Source organism: Lissotriton vulgaris, chromosome 8 (genome assembly GCF_964263255.1).
Source record: "Lissotriton vulgaris chromosome 8, aLisVul1.2, whole genome shotgun sequence".
NCBI classification, from domain to species: Eukaryota; Metazoa; Chordata; class Amphibia; order Caudata; family Salamandridae; genus Lissotriton; species Lissotriton vulgaris.
Window position 1 is genome coordinate 901,822,935 of NC_141696.1, and position 17,474 is coordinate 901,840,408.

Here is a 17,474-nt window from a genome sequence, read left to right on the forward strand (position 1 = left end):
TAAGTCAGAGCAGCACTCATGGCTTCGATGCAGAGTACGGTGTCGCTCGCCGGCGTTGGTGTTTCAATTTAGTTCAGTAGCAGCTAGAACAGCAATTTCCAGATGCAGGCAAACAGAAGGGGTGAAGTCTTTTGTATCCCTGAGACTTCAGACAGGAGGCAAGCTCAAATTCAAGCCCTTAGAGAAATATTCTGCAAGATGATGAAAGTCCCTTCTCCTTTCCTTGGCAATAAAGAAACCACTGCAGGCCAACCCAACAAACAGGGCACTGGCAGAGGAGCAGTCCAAACTTCTGCAGCTTCCTTGGTTCTTATCCTTGGCAAAGGTGTATCTTGTTTTTCCAGAAGTGATCTAAATCTCTGGGGTCTGGGCCCCAATAATTATACTGCCAATCCTTTGTCCTCTGAAGGTAGAGGGTCCTGTACCAAGTTCAAACCAGTTCTGGATGCATTCTGCCAGTGCACATCTTCGTCCTTTGTCAATGTGGGCCAGGGTCATCAGATGCACCACAGGAGTTGGAGTCAGCATTGTGGAAGGCTGGCACAGCCCTATTCAGGCGCAGGTGCTACTCCTCCCACTACTCTCAATGCAGATAGGTCTATTCAGCCCTGTGCTGACTCACCCTGTCTCCTGGAGCCTCCCCAGCCCCTGTCACTCACAAACCAGGAATATAATACACAAGCTAGCAGAGGGAGGCTGGGTCGTTAGGTAAGAAAATACCCACTTTCTAAAAATGGTATTTTCAAATGCAGAATGTTAAAACAACTTTACTAAAAGATGTATTTTATCATCCTGAGTTCAGGCATACTAAATTCAAATTTCTACCATGTTCCCTTGGTCAGTTAGGATTTTAAGATGTTATAATCAAACTGCCCATTCTGTCCCATGGGGACAGGTAGCCTTGCAATAGTGAAAAACAAAAATGGCTGTAATTTACTATTAGGACATGCCACACACATCAGGGCATGTCCCACCTTTTACATACTTTGGGCCTACCTTAGAGGTGACTAAAATGTAGAAAAGGGAAGGTTTAGGGACTGGGAAGTGGGTGCACTTACCAAGTCGACATTGTAGTACTAGACTGCACACTGGCTCTGCAATGGCAGCCCTGAGACACACTTTGTAAGCTGCTTCGGTGGGTGGCACAACCAGTGCTGCAAGCTCAACAGCAGCATTTGATTTACAGTCCCTGGGCACACATGGTGCTCTGTACTAGGGTCTGACAAGTAAATCAAATAAGCTAATTATAGAGTCACTAATCCATTACATCAATTTAAAAAAGGGAGCACTTGCACTGTGCACTGAATAGCAGTGGCACAACGCCCAAAGCATCTAAGCAGCAAAACATATCAAAAACAGAGGAGGCAATGAGTGAAAAATGGAAGGGAGACCTAGCCAATGGCACCAGGTCTAACACCACCCTTTCCAATGCTGTGAATTCCCGCACCTGAAGAACACATTCATTTGCTTGACACATTGATTCGAACTAGCTCTATTGCTCCTTACCCTCTTTGTCATATCTTAATTCACCACATTAATATTATCATTGTGTTTGTCTGCCAATGCCAATTCTGTGATTGACAATTGTGATATTTCAATACATTTGGCTATTGTAATGGTTTCCTCTAAAATAAATCAATGTTATTGTGGATACTCCTGTCCAAACACTGGCATGTAAATTGGTTTCTAATTAACTGATCTATACATGTTTCAAATTGACAGTTAGCAGTAAATCTCCTTAAGGCTGATAAATACATGTTGACAGAATTTGGGGCACAGCCAGACTAGGTTGATTGTCGAGCCTGACTTCACATTTTTTAACAACTTCATTGTATTTTTTAAATTCATTTTCCTCAATCACAACGAAGTTTGGGAGATAATTGTAAACTTTCTTATCTTCATTGCCTAGAGAGTGTAACAACAGAATGTTGTGTCTGTCTGGATGAAGTCTGGGTGCTCCAATTGCACCTAATTAGGCCTTGAAGACATTAAGGCAGGTATGGACAGGTCTCCTGGTATTTCTAAAAAGGGAGGTAAAACATTAATGGACTGCAAGATTGCTCTTCTTGTGAAACCCACTTAAACCACCCTAAGAGACAAAGAGTATGATCAGTGGTGTTCTCCGACACTGGTGAGTTGTCTGCAATTATACACCATAAATCACAGGTTAATATGTGTAATAGATGATGTGGGTAAAAAGTGCACAAAAGAAAACACAGTTATTGTGTACTGGATTTTCACCAATGACACCAATCAATATTTAAATCTGAAATTGAAATTGTAGAGGACATAATTGAAAAACATTCACAAACATATATCACTAACAAGTAAACAGAGTAAAGCAACGTTTGTACTGTAGAAAACTCTTGGGGAAGCGTTATCATTCTTTTACGCGACACAATGCAGCAAGACAACTTGCTGGGCTACGTGAAAGGGAGAGGGCAAGAATGTATCATATCTATCAAGAGCCTTTGCATAACCTGCAGGCAGCCACCAATGCACAAAACCTTGTGCCATGGTACAAGGGTACCTGCATTGCATACAAGATTATTCTTGTGCAGTAAGGGGCATCTTGCAGAAAATAAACAATTCCCTGAAGCTTTTTCTCTTACTAAGTGTCCTGCACAATGCAGAAAAAGGCATAAAAGAGGAGAAATAAAAGACATTTTTCCTCATTGTGCCTCCCCTGCAAAGGTGTAGCATTTTGACACATTCTCCAGTATACTAGTATTGGTGAATTGTGGATTGTGCCAAACTATATGGATTGATGAGTGGGAACAACCACACTCCACCCATCGAAATCCTTCCAGGGCAAAGTAATGCAAGGCAGCACCTTGCCATGAGTTGCATTACCTCAGGTTTACCAAGCAACACAGGGCCATGCATGTGTGTATTTACCTTAGACTGCTGTGTGCACTGTCATTAAATTTCTAGTAAGTTGTAACACTAAATAAGTCTTATAATGCTCTTTCTCTTCCCGCTGAAAATACTTTCTTTGTCACAAAGGCATACCCCACTTTAAGGTTTGGAATGCAATGTGCATTTCATGCAAAGTGGCCACCTGCAAAAATGCTATACCCATTTCAGAGATGCTTGGTTGAACCTCAAGAAAGTTGCTGTGCAGAAAACAACACAGCATATGGTGGTCACGGAGTGAGGCTTGGTTATTGCCTGGATGCATCATGATAAAATGCTACAGGGTTGGGTCACTGCCAGAGGTTAGGTTGTGACCGGAACACAGACCCGTGCATTCTGGGCATCAAACTACTCGCTCAAAGCTGCAATTCACGAAATGTCTTTTTTTTCTTCGTCCTTATTGCACCAGTGAGCGTGGACACATTCAGTTTGCCAGAGAAGGTGCCTTCAGGCAGGGAACAGAGTTGAGGGCTGCAACTCATGTGTGGGATGGATCCCAGGTTTTGGAGGCCACTGCGAAGCTTGTCGGCAACAAATTGTAGTGACACGCTCGCAGAGCATTCAGGGGCATATTACCAAGGCGGGCGATATGTGATTATCGCCGCTTTAGCAGCCTTTTTCGGCCGCTAAGCGGCGATAATTCTATCACCCTATTAGCAAGCTGTCGCTAACAGCAGTTGGCGACAGCTTGTAGGCGATAGCGAGCGGTTAGGGGCCCGCTTTACATGTCAGCGATATTTATCGCTAATGACATGCAAAGTGGGCGTACCCAACCTGTTAGCGACTGAAATCAGTCGCTAACGTTGCTATCGCCTATTAGCAAGACAGGCGTAGCGATGGACATATTTGCGCTAAGTGCAAATATCCCCAGAACTAAAGCCTGCTCAGACCTGCTCTTAGCCATTATATCCAATGGGAGTTGGATATTATGGATAAGTCCTCATTAGATTGGATTACCAGCGATATTCACGCATTTCGCCGCTAACGCCGGATATTATATCGCTTTAGAGATAAACATTGCTAATAGCACGTTATATCTGTGATAATATCCGGCGATGCTTGGCGTTATAAAAATACTCGCTAAGCCCATTTAGCGATAAATATCGCTAGTTGTTGGTAATATGCCCCATTGTTCATTAAAAAATCTGGGGAATGTTCGATAATTGAACCTCTGACGCAGAAAATTACTCAATAGTAGATTAACATGTTGACCACTACACTACTCCTAACTTTCTAGCCACAATTAGAAAAAAATGGTTACTGCAAAATAAACAAGAGGAGCGGATTACAGCTGCAACTATAAAAGGGTTACTCTATATCTTCAGTAACTCTCCAGTTTCAATAAAGGAATGCGATACCTCTTAAGAGCCGGTCTTAAAAGCTACAGAAAAATATAAAAATCAACATAGTTTGCACTGAGGTGTTATTACAAGGACAACAGTTTGGAGCAGCAGGAAAAATCCAGGGCCATTTTATCAAGAAAGGGCGATACATTATCGCCGCTTTTACCGTCAGGAAACTGCCACTACAGCGGCGATAATGGCCTTGATAATATGCCCTTGTGAATTCCCATAGAAGCCCAGGTTCTGGTGTTAACCTGGGCTTCTATGGGAATTCACAAGGGCATATTATCAAGCCCATTATCGCCGCTTTAGCGGCAGTTTCCTGCCGATAAAAGCAGCGATAATGTATCGCCCTTTCTTGATAATATGGCCCCCAGTCTCATAGAAAATTTTGTCAAGGTTATTCAAGCTGAGCATGAATATAGTCAACAGATTTCTGATTTCAATAGATTTTATTACGTTTTTGAAGGAGCAAATAATACGGAAATAATACATAAGTAAAAAGCCAAACAACAATACAAGCAGTGATACCAGACAATATGAAGCAGTAAAACAAAACAATAATACAAAGAATAATAATAAAAATCAGAATTTGGCCTGAGTGCGTGTATAATCGGTAGGTTTGGATGAGGTAAATAAGAGGAAAGAAGGAGTGAGAAGAAGGGAGAGGGAACCACTGTTTTCCATGGCTATCGATATAAGAGTCAACAGATTTCACTCATATACCTGACTGTAGATTTCAACATGTCTATGGATTCTCTAAGAATATGTTGTTGCTCAAAGAATTTTTCTTTGGCATAGATCTTGTCAAATTTGAGAACGTTACAAGAGCCGTTAAGGTTCGCATTAAAGTTCATACAATCTTAAATAATTTCACAATTCAGATTTACCAACAGATTAAACCGGAAGCTACAAAGAATAGTGTAGGAAATTGGGTTTAATAGTTGCAAAGAATGTGCATCCTTCATAAGTAATAAGTCGGAATTGTCTTTCTACTGGGAACCATGCACCCGATTGTAGCACTTGGAACTGTCACTGTTGCGTGGCAATGCAGTCCAAGGACTTCTCAGGGGAGGTGGCTTTGGCTTGTAATTCCTAGTCTCTGGTATGCAACAAAAACATTCAATAAATCCTTGTCCAGTCAGGACTTTTTCTTTTAAAAACGAAACGTTTTATTACACACACACACTACTAAATACTATGTATGAAAGTACAAATATTTACATTAGGTAGATAGAAGTACCATTGGTGATGCCATCAGTTTGCATTACACCCTTAGTTGGTCATGAACCCTATAATCACAATAGACCCCACCTATGCTAAATGCAACATTACGAAAAGAGGGGGTATAATTTTAACCCCTTGCATGCGCGCGTCGGACATTGCCCGTCGCAAGCACTACCTCGGTAGTGCTTCGCACGTCCGTTGGCCGACGCCGCCCTGCCCACTCTTCAGAACTCCCGCACCGCAGTGGAATTTGCGCCATTGTAAAGGAGTTAAAACAGGCAGGCCTACTGGCTTTGCCAGTGTATCAACACATTAGTAAAAAAACAGCTGCATGTCTTGATGTGACATTGCAATGCCATTAACATCAATAAGCCCAGTATTAATAATCAATAGCATTCATTCTAAAGGTAGATATTGTATTGTGAGTTACCCTTGTCAACGAAGCACTGTAAAATGAAAAACACTTGTCAGAACTTCTTTTTACTACTATCAGACTTCCACTGCAGTCATAGAACTAACCACAGAAAGCCCCACACTCCTGAGATTGCAAGCAAAAAACTCCAACTCAGACTGTTATAAAACGAATTAAAAAAAGCTCTCATGGGGTCATTATTTTAAGAACCCTGTTCATTTTTCAGAAGGCCGTTTGCTTGTGGGTCACACAAAAAAAGGCGTTGGGTTTTAATAGCATTGCTGTCCAGAAAACATTTCCTCTCCCTCGAAACAAAATGGACTCCATTGTCAGGGACAATCTCTTTGGGATTTCTTTCTCTTTAAAACAAATTATTGAAACACTTGACAACACCAGAGGTGTTTGGTTCTTCCACAAACTTCACTTCCCACCATTTATTTGTAATAGTGTAAGTCTAGAATGGCAAATTTGAATTTGCGTGGCAAAATACTGAAAGGGCCAATTAAATCAATAGCTAGTTTGGACCACACACACTCAGGCAAACTGACTGGAACAGCTTCAAATTTGAGGCCCTTATCACTAGTGGCACATATGACACAAACTCAGACACTGGCAATGATGGCAGAATCCACCCAAGGCCACCAATAATTGTCTCTGATCTTCCTCTTGGTGATGGTCTGACCTAAGTGTCCCTTATGACCATACATGATGATTCTATCCCTCAAACCAACAGGGGGCACAAATTTATCACCACATACTAGCATGCCATTTTTCTCAATTGACAGTTAAAATAGGCTTGTAAATCATGCTGTAGCACTTTCTCTTTGGGCCATCTATCCATGACGAATTTCCTGACGCTCTCAAGTTCCTCATCTTTCGCAGATTCATCAACCCACTCTTGCTTTGTGAAAGTGGTATCATGGCAAACATCAACCCTGGCAATAAGACGTTCTTCTTCATCTTCATCAACATTCTCTGCATAATCAGTAAAGCTCAAAGGAGAACGGGACAAGTAATCTTCCCTGGTGTTCTTTCCACCAGGAATATATTCACCAGTGAAGTTATACTGTAAAAGCTTAGATTTTAACCTGGCCAATCTGGGTGGGAGATTTTTAATGACAGAACCACCCAAAATGCTGACTAAGGGTTTGTGGTCAGTCCTGAGGGTAAACCTCCTCCTCCAAATAAAACATTTGAATTGTTCAACCGCCCAACAACACCCCAAAAGTTATTTTTCAATAACATTTGTTTAACCTCAAAGACCTTAAGGCAAAACCAACAGTCAATTCAGATGAACATTTAAGCTGAACAATTCTCCTAAATTAACAGTTTATGCTGAGAAATACTGAATGAACTTCGAGTAGAATTCACAGAGACCAAGAAAAGATGCAACATATTCTTTACTCTTGGGGGTAGGAGTCTTAGTGATAGCATCTACTAACCATGGTCTGGGCGCAACCCCCCTCTCTGAGATTACAAAGCCCAGATACTCAATGTCACTTTTTTGCAAACCTACCGGAGGACGACGGCGGGACAACAGGTACAAGGCAGGCACTGACCAGAAATACTGGTCATCCCCTTACCGCTTCCCTCCAGGAAGCCTTGGCTAATAACCCAAGGCGTATGCATGAGAAGGGAATCCCCCTCTCACATATAGAAAAACGCCTTAGTGAGTGTATCACATAGTCTGTACCACAACACTAAGTCTGTTTTATCACACCACACCTTTTTCAAAAACGGTCCTGAGGAAAGCCAGAATACTCTAAGGCACTGGCTGAAACATGTCGACCATCTGAAGGATGCAGGGGGCAGTAACTCGCCACCCTCACGCGTCCTGTAGCCTTACTTTAAACCGCTGGTGACGGCCCAGTTATTAAAATTTAATTTACCCTCGGGTACTGGGACCACCACCAAGCCGTTTTAAATCACAACTCACCCAACCTCACTGCACTCTCAGCAATATACCAGCTCCGCTGTAATCAGGCGTCGTAGCACACCCCGGACATACTAGGTGTCACTGGGTGGGCCCGATGATGAAGCATGCCACCAACTAGGTTGGTGGGTGAGGGCTTCATGAATACACCAACAAGGTGCCCGTGACTGAACTAATTTGAGTACTGTAACACTTTGGTCAACTTAAGCTAGTCCTCTTTATTTAATCACATATAAACCCTCGGGGACTCAGACTAGCTAACTAGTCCTCTCTCTCCCTCTTGTTACACGCACTTTTTGCAAATTCCCATTTGCTAAGGTTGGCAACAACCCCAAATTTTTGTAGCGTGCATGTGTCTTTATTGTGAATGATAAGATCTTCATCAGAGATAGTATATCGTCTTGGAAAGTTACAACACCATCGATCCCTTTCAAAGCATTCTCAAGAGCACACTGAAAAACTGAAGCCGCCAACGCTAAGCCGAAAGTCAGACACAAAAGCTGTGAGGTGACGTGAAGACTCATCAAGTACCACCTGATGGTAGGTGGATGCTAAGTCAATTTTTGAAAAAAACTTTGCACCAGAGAATGTGCTAATGATGTCATCGATTCTGGGTAAGGGAGTTGAATCCACCCAAATAGCTTTGTTAAGACTCCTAAGATCAATGCAGACTCTCAATTGCCCATTCTTCTTCCTGGCAATAACTAGGGGAGACAACCACAAAGATGACTCAATAGTTTCTATCATACCATCGGCACACATTTGCTTAAGAATATTTGCTAACTCCTCACGAACACTGAAAGGTACATTTCTCAATTTGTGCTTAACAGTAGTGACTTCACTTTGAACTTTTATCTTGTGTTTACACCCTTTGATTCTACCCAGCTTGTCACTAAAAACAGAACTTAACATCCCAGCCCACTCTGAACACTTATCAATAGTGTCCAGAGAACTATCATTTTTAATGACATAATTGACCAAATAAACTTGAACTTTCTTCCCATGCCTGAGTGTCGTACCAAATAGCCCTTGGTGGTACCACCCAAGAATGTTTAAACCCTTCTTAGCAACATACACTTTAACCAAAAATGGAGCCAGTTTTGAACTTGAGATGACACTCAAAATACCCAGACAGCTCAATCTTCTTCCCATCATAAGTTACAGGATTCCTGTCAGATGGGAGTAATTCTCGGTTACCCTAGACCTCTGAAAACAGATAATCAGTCACCATTGTCATCCTTGTACCAGAATCAATGAGAAATTGGAATACTTTACCATCAACTAAAATGTCTTCATAAGGATCCACACAGTTTGACTGAACACCTTAAACAACAACCACAATAACTCTCCCAGAACTCTGCTCATCTTCAGAGCTATCACACAAATCACCATCTAAAATGGCATTGACTTTATCCTTGGATGACTGACAAAGTTTAGCAAAATGTCCAACTTTCCCACATAACTTGCATTTAACATTCTTGGCACGACACAGTGGGACCATGATTGGGGTAACCACACCTGAAACAAATGTTTTTCCGTGCGAAAATCCACCCATTGCATTATTTGTGTGTCTTTTTTGTAAGCATTATTTTGTTTAGAACTGCTGTTCTCATTCCCAACTGAAATATCATTGTTCTCCCTACGTGTAGTTCCTTACCAGCCTTACGTGAGACTTCGATACCTTTCACAACATCAATAGTTTCTATCAAACTAGAATTTCTCATAATGAGTAGTCTTTCTTGGACCTTTAGTCCCAACAACGTACTACTGTCTTGTCACGAATAAGCTGATCTGTGAAATTCTCAAACTCACATTCTGCAGCCAACATGCGTAACACTGCTACATTTGTGTCAATTGACTCGTCTTGCAATTGCTCTCTTTGAAAAATGTGTGTCTGTTAACAATCAAACTTGGTTGAACATCAAATAGTTTTTTAACAGCTAATTCATATTTATCTAACACATCTCCATCCATCTGAACTTGGTATGGTGGCAGACGCTCATAAATAGATTGACCCTCAAACCCCAGATTGTGTTCCAATAAAACCTTTTACTTTCGGTTCGATATCTGTTATCTCTAATAGCTCCCAGGTACTTGGTGAAAGCCCTGCTCCATGAGACAGGGGGATCACCAGGTGATTGAAGAAATGGAGAGGTATTGACATTTTCCATAGTAGCCATAAGGAGAGGAAAATCTTAAAGAAATGAAACAACCCAAAGATACGTAAGAAAATATTTAGACTAAGAAGAGCAAAATCACTGGCCTAGTGGATCCATCTGATGTTTGTGTGTAGATCTCAGAAGGAAAACAAGAACCAATTGGATCCGTTTAAAAACATTATATTATGGACTGCAAAGGCGCTCAAGGTGCTAGCACACCGGGGAGGCTCTTGTGATTGTACTGTGGGGGCCAAAGTGCTGTCCCTTACCTGCTGACTCGCGCCCCAGAACTCAGCGCTCCTCTATCCCCGCCATCGCCGCCGCTGCCAGGACACCGCAGCTCGGCCGCCGGGACAGGGAACTACATCCCCCAAGATCCTCAGCGGCTGGACGCCGCCTCCAGCAACCAGGGTGCGCCCGAAGGCGCTTTAAACAAAGGACTGCCCTTGGGGGAGTGGGAGGCTCTTGTGATTGTACTGTGGGGGCCAAAGTGCTGTCCATACCTGCTGACTCGTGCCCCAGAACTCAGCGCTCCTCTATCCCCGCCATCGCCGCCGCTGCCAGGACACCGCAGCTCAGCCGCCCGGACAGGGAACTACATCCCCCAAGATCCTTAGCGGCTGGACGCCGCCTCCAGCAACCAGGGTGCGCCCAAAGGCGCTTTAAACAAAGGACTGCCCCCCGCGTCGCGGGTAGCGCCGGGAGAAGCCCCGGACAAGGGCGGGACCATCTAAGGCCATCATAGGCCATAGGAGGCCGGGTCGGGGCAGCCCCCTTGGCTTTGATTCCAAGTTAGGAAGAACACTGACTAAAGGTACCCTACCAACTGACTATTTATGGGTTATTCTACAGGTCCTTGCCAAGGGTCACTATAGCTCGACTGCCGATACTGATTTGGTTCTTATTGTTATAAGCTGTCACACTATGTCTTGTAAGGGGGACATTAGAAAACATTCCTTCGAGGGTGACTTGCTCAGGGGAAAAATTGACTATTATTTCAAGAGTGCTATACTGCCCATTGCTAGCGAATTGGAGAGATTAGAACGATCTCCAGCCATGGACAGTTCTCTCATTATGGGTTCTCCCCCACAGACTGCTGTTACAGCCCCAGCTATATCATTATTGGAAGAACTCAACCTAATGTGTAAAGCCTTGTATGTCCCAGTGAATGTAGAAAATGTGCTAACTACCGTCCCAATCTCCCCTATAGTTATGACTAGTCCTGGTCCCAGTCGTTCTTCACAACCAACTCAGATCTTACAGGTCATGTCTCCCACAATACAACCAACATCAAATTCCCTACCCACAGTCTCTACCCAGGTGCCCTCGGCCAAAAGGAAGAGAGATAAGGTTAAACAAACGGGCAGTCAGGTCAAGAAACAAAAATCAAATCGAAATCGACCAGTACACAATACCCCTAGCACTGATATTCCGAAAAGTACCCATACAGGATTCCCTATTGTCCGTGCTTGAAAATATTATGAAATCAATTATATCCCCGTTGATCGATAAAATGATTAGCTTAGGGGACAGGCTCACGGGTATCGAAGAAGCAATGAAGGCTAACTTGCTACCTACAAAAACTATGGGAGGTCCAGCCCCCATAGAAACACCTAACTCCATTATACAAAACACAACCACCTGTAAACAAATAGCTGCCCCACACATGAAAACCTTAAAAAACTCGAAAGCAGCCATGATATCACAGTGTTCTTACCCCAGGGTTGGGCAAAATAAAGAAATGCCACCCCAAAAAAGAATAGCGGCTAGTCACGACACTATTCCACGTAAAACTAACCATCTACATTTGCCACCAGAGGCAGCTCCTATTGTGTGTGTCCTCACAGGAATACCAGAACTCCCAAAGGGGAAACATGAAAGACAGCAGGACTTAAGGAACAAGGTAGTGTTCTGGCTAACTAAAAATAGACCATTGCCCCCCAATATAGATGGCACTATACTAAGCGTCAGAAGGGTGGGCTGGCTAGGACCTCTTGCAAAAAATACTGTGGGCGATTTGGTACTCGTAAAATTCAGTAACAAATATGTCGTCCCATACCTTAAATCTTGGCAGCCGCAAATAGGCGATGGACCGATATCGATTTGAAGTTTAAGTGATTTTTATCCTAGATCTTTATATGTCTCGTCGCACCGCCAAGTAACATAGAGTAACTGCCGGACGGCTAGAAGTGGTCCTGTACTGAATGGCCCCCTTCCCCCTATTTTTAATTGATTTGTTCACTATTCCTGTTGCCCAGTGATTAGCTGATTTCTTCTACTGATTTAATCTTTTCTTAAACGCTCGCTCATTTTTGTGAAATGAAATGTTTTCAATGTAATGATGTATATATATGTGTTGTTGTTGCTTTTATGATTTTTTATACTGAAATCGAATAAAGCTAATCGAATCGAATTGATTGACCCTCAAACCCCAGATTGTGTTCCAATAAAACCTTTTACTTTCGGTTCGATATCTGTTATCTCTAATAGCTCCCAGGTACTTGGTGAAAGCCCTGCTCCATGAGACAGGGGGATCACCAGGTGATTGAAGAAATGGAGGAGTATTGACATTTTGCATAGTAGCCATAAGGAGAGGAAAATCTTAAAGAAATGAAACAACCCAAAGATACATAAGAAAATATTTAGACTAAGAAGAGCAAAATCACTGGCCTAGTGGATCCATCTGATGTTTGTGTGTAGATTACAGAAGGAAAACAAGAACCAATTGGATCCGTTTAAAAACATTATATTATGGACTGCGTGTGAATGTCATGGAATCACAATCCTGAAAGCTTTTAGACTTGTAGAAGTGTGCGTATCATGGATGCTTATGACACATTCAGTGAAACTCTGCAGAAGTTCTGTTTTGATAACTGTGCTTTAAACCTTGAAAATGTAGAAGAAACTGCATGCGCAACACCCATGGAATGCCTACCCAGGCCAGTGTAACACAACGCAGTGATTTGCGCCTGGTTGCGTTACTCAAGGGGGCATATTATCAAGGGGGTTTATCTCCGCTTTTTTGGCTTTAAAAGCCAAGAAAGCAGAGATAAAATGATCTCCCTATTACCTAGCTGTGGCTAACACCAGTTAGCGACAGCTAGTAGGAGATAGCGACCATCCTGGGCCCCACTTTGCATGTCAGTGATATTTATCACTAATGATATGCAAAGTGGGCGTGCCAAGATGTTAGCGACTGAAAACAGTCGCCAACATCGCTATCTCCTATTACCAACTTTTGGAGATATTTGCGCTAAGCACGAATATCTCCAAAAGCTAACACCTGCCCTGAGCAGTTCTTAGCCATGTTATCCAATGGGAGGTGGATAACATGGCTAAGAGCATTAGCTCGGTAATGCATGAATATCGCTGACTTTTCAGCGATATTCATGCATTGCGGCGATTTTTATCGCATTTGCGATAAACCTTGGTGATACCAAGGTTTATTTGCGGTAAAAATCGCCGCAGCTCAGCGGTAAATTTTTGTCTCTAACCAAGCAATAGCGATAATTATCGCTATTGCTTGGTAATATGCCCCCAGATTTTTGGTGACACTCGAAGCCATGCGAAGTTGATTTGAATGGCTTCCAAACTATGATTTAGGGTTTCCATTGATCTCGCACCACGTTGCGTCATGCATGAGAGACGCAAAACGGATTATAAAAATGGCCCTCAGTCCATAAGCTTTAAAAGCAACAGAAATAATTAAGCCCTGTTTCGTTTGTTTTAAAGCTACCATAAATGCCCTATTTTTGCACAGCTTTTTTTTACATTTAGATTGTCTAAGAGGAAAAGCAAATGAGTTTAATTCAGGCCTTTTAATAGTCTGCTTAAAATCCCTGGTCATTCACAAACTCTTATGCAAGCCGCACCACTGCTTGGGGGGAAAGTGAACTAGTGACTGCTCTGGATATATTACACAAGTACAATACGTAGTCGTGTTATCTACATGTGATTGCTGCATCTAGAGACTTCCAGAGTGCAAAAATCTATGGCTATGAAAGTAAACTACTTTCCAATAAATCGTATTTTCTCCGCTCGTTTCCTATGTAGCCTTTAATTAGCTCCATGCACTTGGGACTTGACAACATTTTCAAAAATATTGATCAGCAACCTACATTTTATTTTAGCCACTTCTTCTGCAGGCTTAACTAGCATCTGTGTTCACCTTGCCTGTGGGTCGATCACGTGGGGACTTCCGTGGAAGAACTCTTAATACTGAGTCCTTGTGGAGATCATTATGTTCATAATGATCAGTTCTATTGCAGTTTTACCAGAAAACAGGAACTAATCTCTGGGTTTTGGCCTTACATCTGCAAAGGCGGTCAAGGTGCCAGCACACCGGGGTGAAATAATGCATATCCACAGGAAGCACAACTTTCTCAGAACTTTCTCACGTGCAAAAATCAATACATTTCTGAGAAAGCCAAATATAAGTTCCTTAGAGATAAAAAAAACACACTCTTACCTTAAAATTACATTTAATAGGTATCGTTTTGTTGCATTTCTCAGTTCTTTAATATTGCAGGCACACTGCACTTGCAATGCTCTCCAAAGGCGTTATTCTTTAACCCGTGAGTTACTTTGCAGGTACAGACCTGCATCAAAGTAGGCAAACATTTAGGGCCTATTTTTGAGACTCCTTGGGCCTTATTTATGAAGGACTTGCGCCGCGCCGCCGGTGCGTCACTTTTAACATGGGAAAAAGTGACGCACCGGCGGCGCAAGTCCTTCATAAATAAGGCCCCTTGTGCCTCAGGAACATGTGGCGCAGAAGCCTGCATGATATTTATCAGGCAACACTAAGCCACTTTTTTTGGCTTAATGCTGCCTGATAAATATCAGTCCCTTTAACGCAGTGACCTGCGTTAAAGGGGCGTGCAATGATTGTTGCTGTGGACCTTCCCAGCAACATTCATGGGGCCTCATTTATGAGAAATGACGCATCGCTGCGTGAAATCAGCGATGCGTCACTTCTCAGTGCGCACTCCTTGCGACATACCTGATGCGTCATATTTACTGTATGACGCATCATGTCGCAAGGAGTTACAGATACGTCAGTATTTCTGACGTATCTGTAAGCGCAAAAGTGACGCCTTGCTGGAGTGTGTCACATTAGTGATGCAACTCCAGCAATGCGTCCTTTCACATGGGGCAAGCCCCATGTGAAAGGGCCTGCATCAGTCTTACGCCTGCTGTGAGGCAGGCGCAAGATTTTGACGCAACGGCGTCCTAGAAGTGACGCAGTGAAATCACATAGATTTCACTGCGTCACTTCTACGAGGCTTTTTGCGGGGGAACGCCCCCCCATGCATACATTATACCTGATGCAGGTACAATGTAGCGCAGGGGTTTACAAAGTGACGCATCTGCTTAGATGCGTCACTTTGTAAATAGTGCGCAACAGGAGGCATGTTTTACGCCGCCGATGCGTCACAAAAAGTGACGCATCAGCAGCGCAAAACTGACGCAAGGCCTCATAAATGAGGCCCATAGCCTTTTGACACTGCCCCAGATTTATGAGAAATCGTAAATCTGAGGCAGCCCCAAAAAGCTTACATCTTACACCTCCACAGGGGAGGCGTAAGGGAGGCACAACGAAGGAGAAATATATTTATTTACCTCGCTTTTCCTTTTTGCATGTGTGCTGCATTCTGCAGCATACATAGAAAGAGGGAAACGCCTCTTGTGATTATTTTGGTACAGAAAGGTTTCCCTTCCTGTACAAAAATAATCATGGTGCGAAGGTGCCTGGTTGGCGCACAGCAGCCCATTGTGCACCAGCCATGGGGAACGGCGCATTCCTGCTCTTTTTATTTGCAGTAGGGAAGCACAGTAGGAAGGCCTGCTGCTCTTCCCTACGGCAAAGCCTCATAAATGAGGCCCTTATTCTTTTAATCTGCAAGGAAAACTTTGACTTAGAAACTGTACGGACAACACATTGAAATACGAAACAAATGTATGGAAATACGAATATGGTGTATCTGAGGAAATAACCTTTGTCTAGATATGTGTGAAACATGTACATCATGTAATTCCTGTGAGAATTACATTTGTTAAGGGCAAAAATATTAGACAATTTTACCTAGCCTAACCAACTATCACGATGTTGCCATCTGTACCTACAAAAATAATCATTAAGCGACCAGACCAGAGCGTGTTGGGTGCCCAGCAACAACATCACCTTGTGAACCCTTTAGAGAAGCATCCCACGTCTCACGGGCCGGTGTCATACAAGATGGCTGGGTGCCTGCTGAGCAGTCGCATTGGTAGCTCTGAGGAAAACTGGATTCTTATATGGTGTGTTTATTTGACCTCACCTGTAATAATGACACAAAACCGACCATTTCCAGTCAGGTTTATTTGTAAAAGCTTAGCTCAGTTCTGGGTAGCTGTTGCTCAAAGCAACCAGGCTTTATCAAAGGAACATTAACAGGTACCAACACATTTGAATGAGAATAAAATGCAATGCAATAGAAATCCAACATAAATATACATGTAACACCAATATATAAAGATAGATTGCATTTTTATCTTTACATAGACACCTCAACAGCAAAAATCCATCAAAGGGTTCCTGAGATATACATTTTTAAAGAAAGAAAAAATCACTGCTTCTCAATAGAAACAATACATTTGTGTAAGCTACTGAAACTCACAATTTGAAAACAGCTATTTGGGCATTCTTGGGAGTGCCAATTATGATAGGGAACAAGTCACAGGGACCAGTCAAATCTGGGGGCACAGTTACCTGTCAGTTTAAGCTGTCTCCAGTCCAGTTCTCAGTTCTATGACCAAGCCATTATAGAAGGCAATGGAGTGGTCCTGATGCAAGGGGTGCAAGATAATGAAGATGCCCAAGGGTGCTGAAGAGGCTGAGCTAGTGTCAGGGTTCTTACTGTATCTACCCCTTGGTCCTCAAGCATGGAGAGTTGGGGTGAGAGTTTGGCTGCATTGGTCGATGCCCAATGAAACATAGTTTCACTGGTCTTCCGGTCTCTTGTTACATAAAAACCAGCGGCTACCTTAAACTTGCAATACCTTTTTTTGTTTGGCAACCAAACTGCACTATGATCACTCTCGGAGGTACAGCAGACTCGGGTGTAACTTTTGAGGGTCAGGACTTAGGGTGTCATTACGATGGCAGATGTAAGTGCATCCGTAGTGGTGGCGGAAAACCGTAGATTTTTTCGCTCCAGATGTGGTCATCGCAAAAGCCATATTACGATGGGCTAACACAGATCATTTTCTGACTGCCGCGGTGTTTTAGGCTCCGCACGTTTTTTCCTCATGCAAGGGTGGCGGACTGAGCCAATTGAGCAAGAACTGTGTGTGTAATCACATCCCGTCCACCAACCAGATTACGATGTATCAACCAGCCAATTCCACTGCAGCGGAAATACCACCTCATTGCGGATGGCGGAACCATGACAATGGAGAGGAAAAGTTGAAGCAGATTACCCGCACACGACCAGAGCCACCAT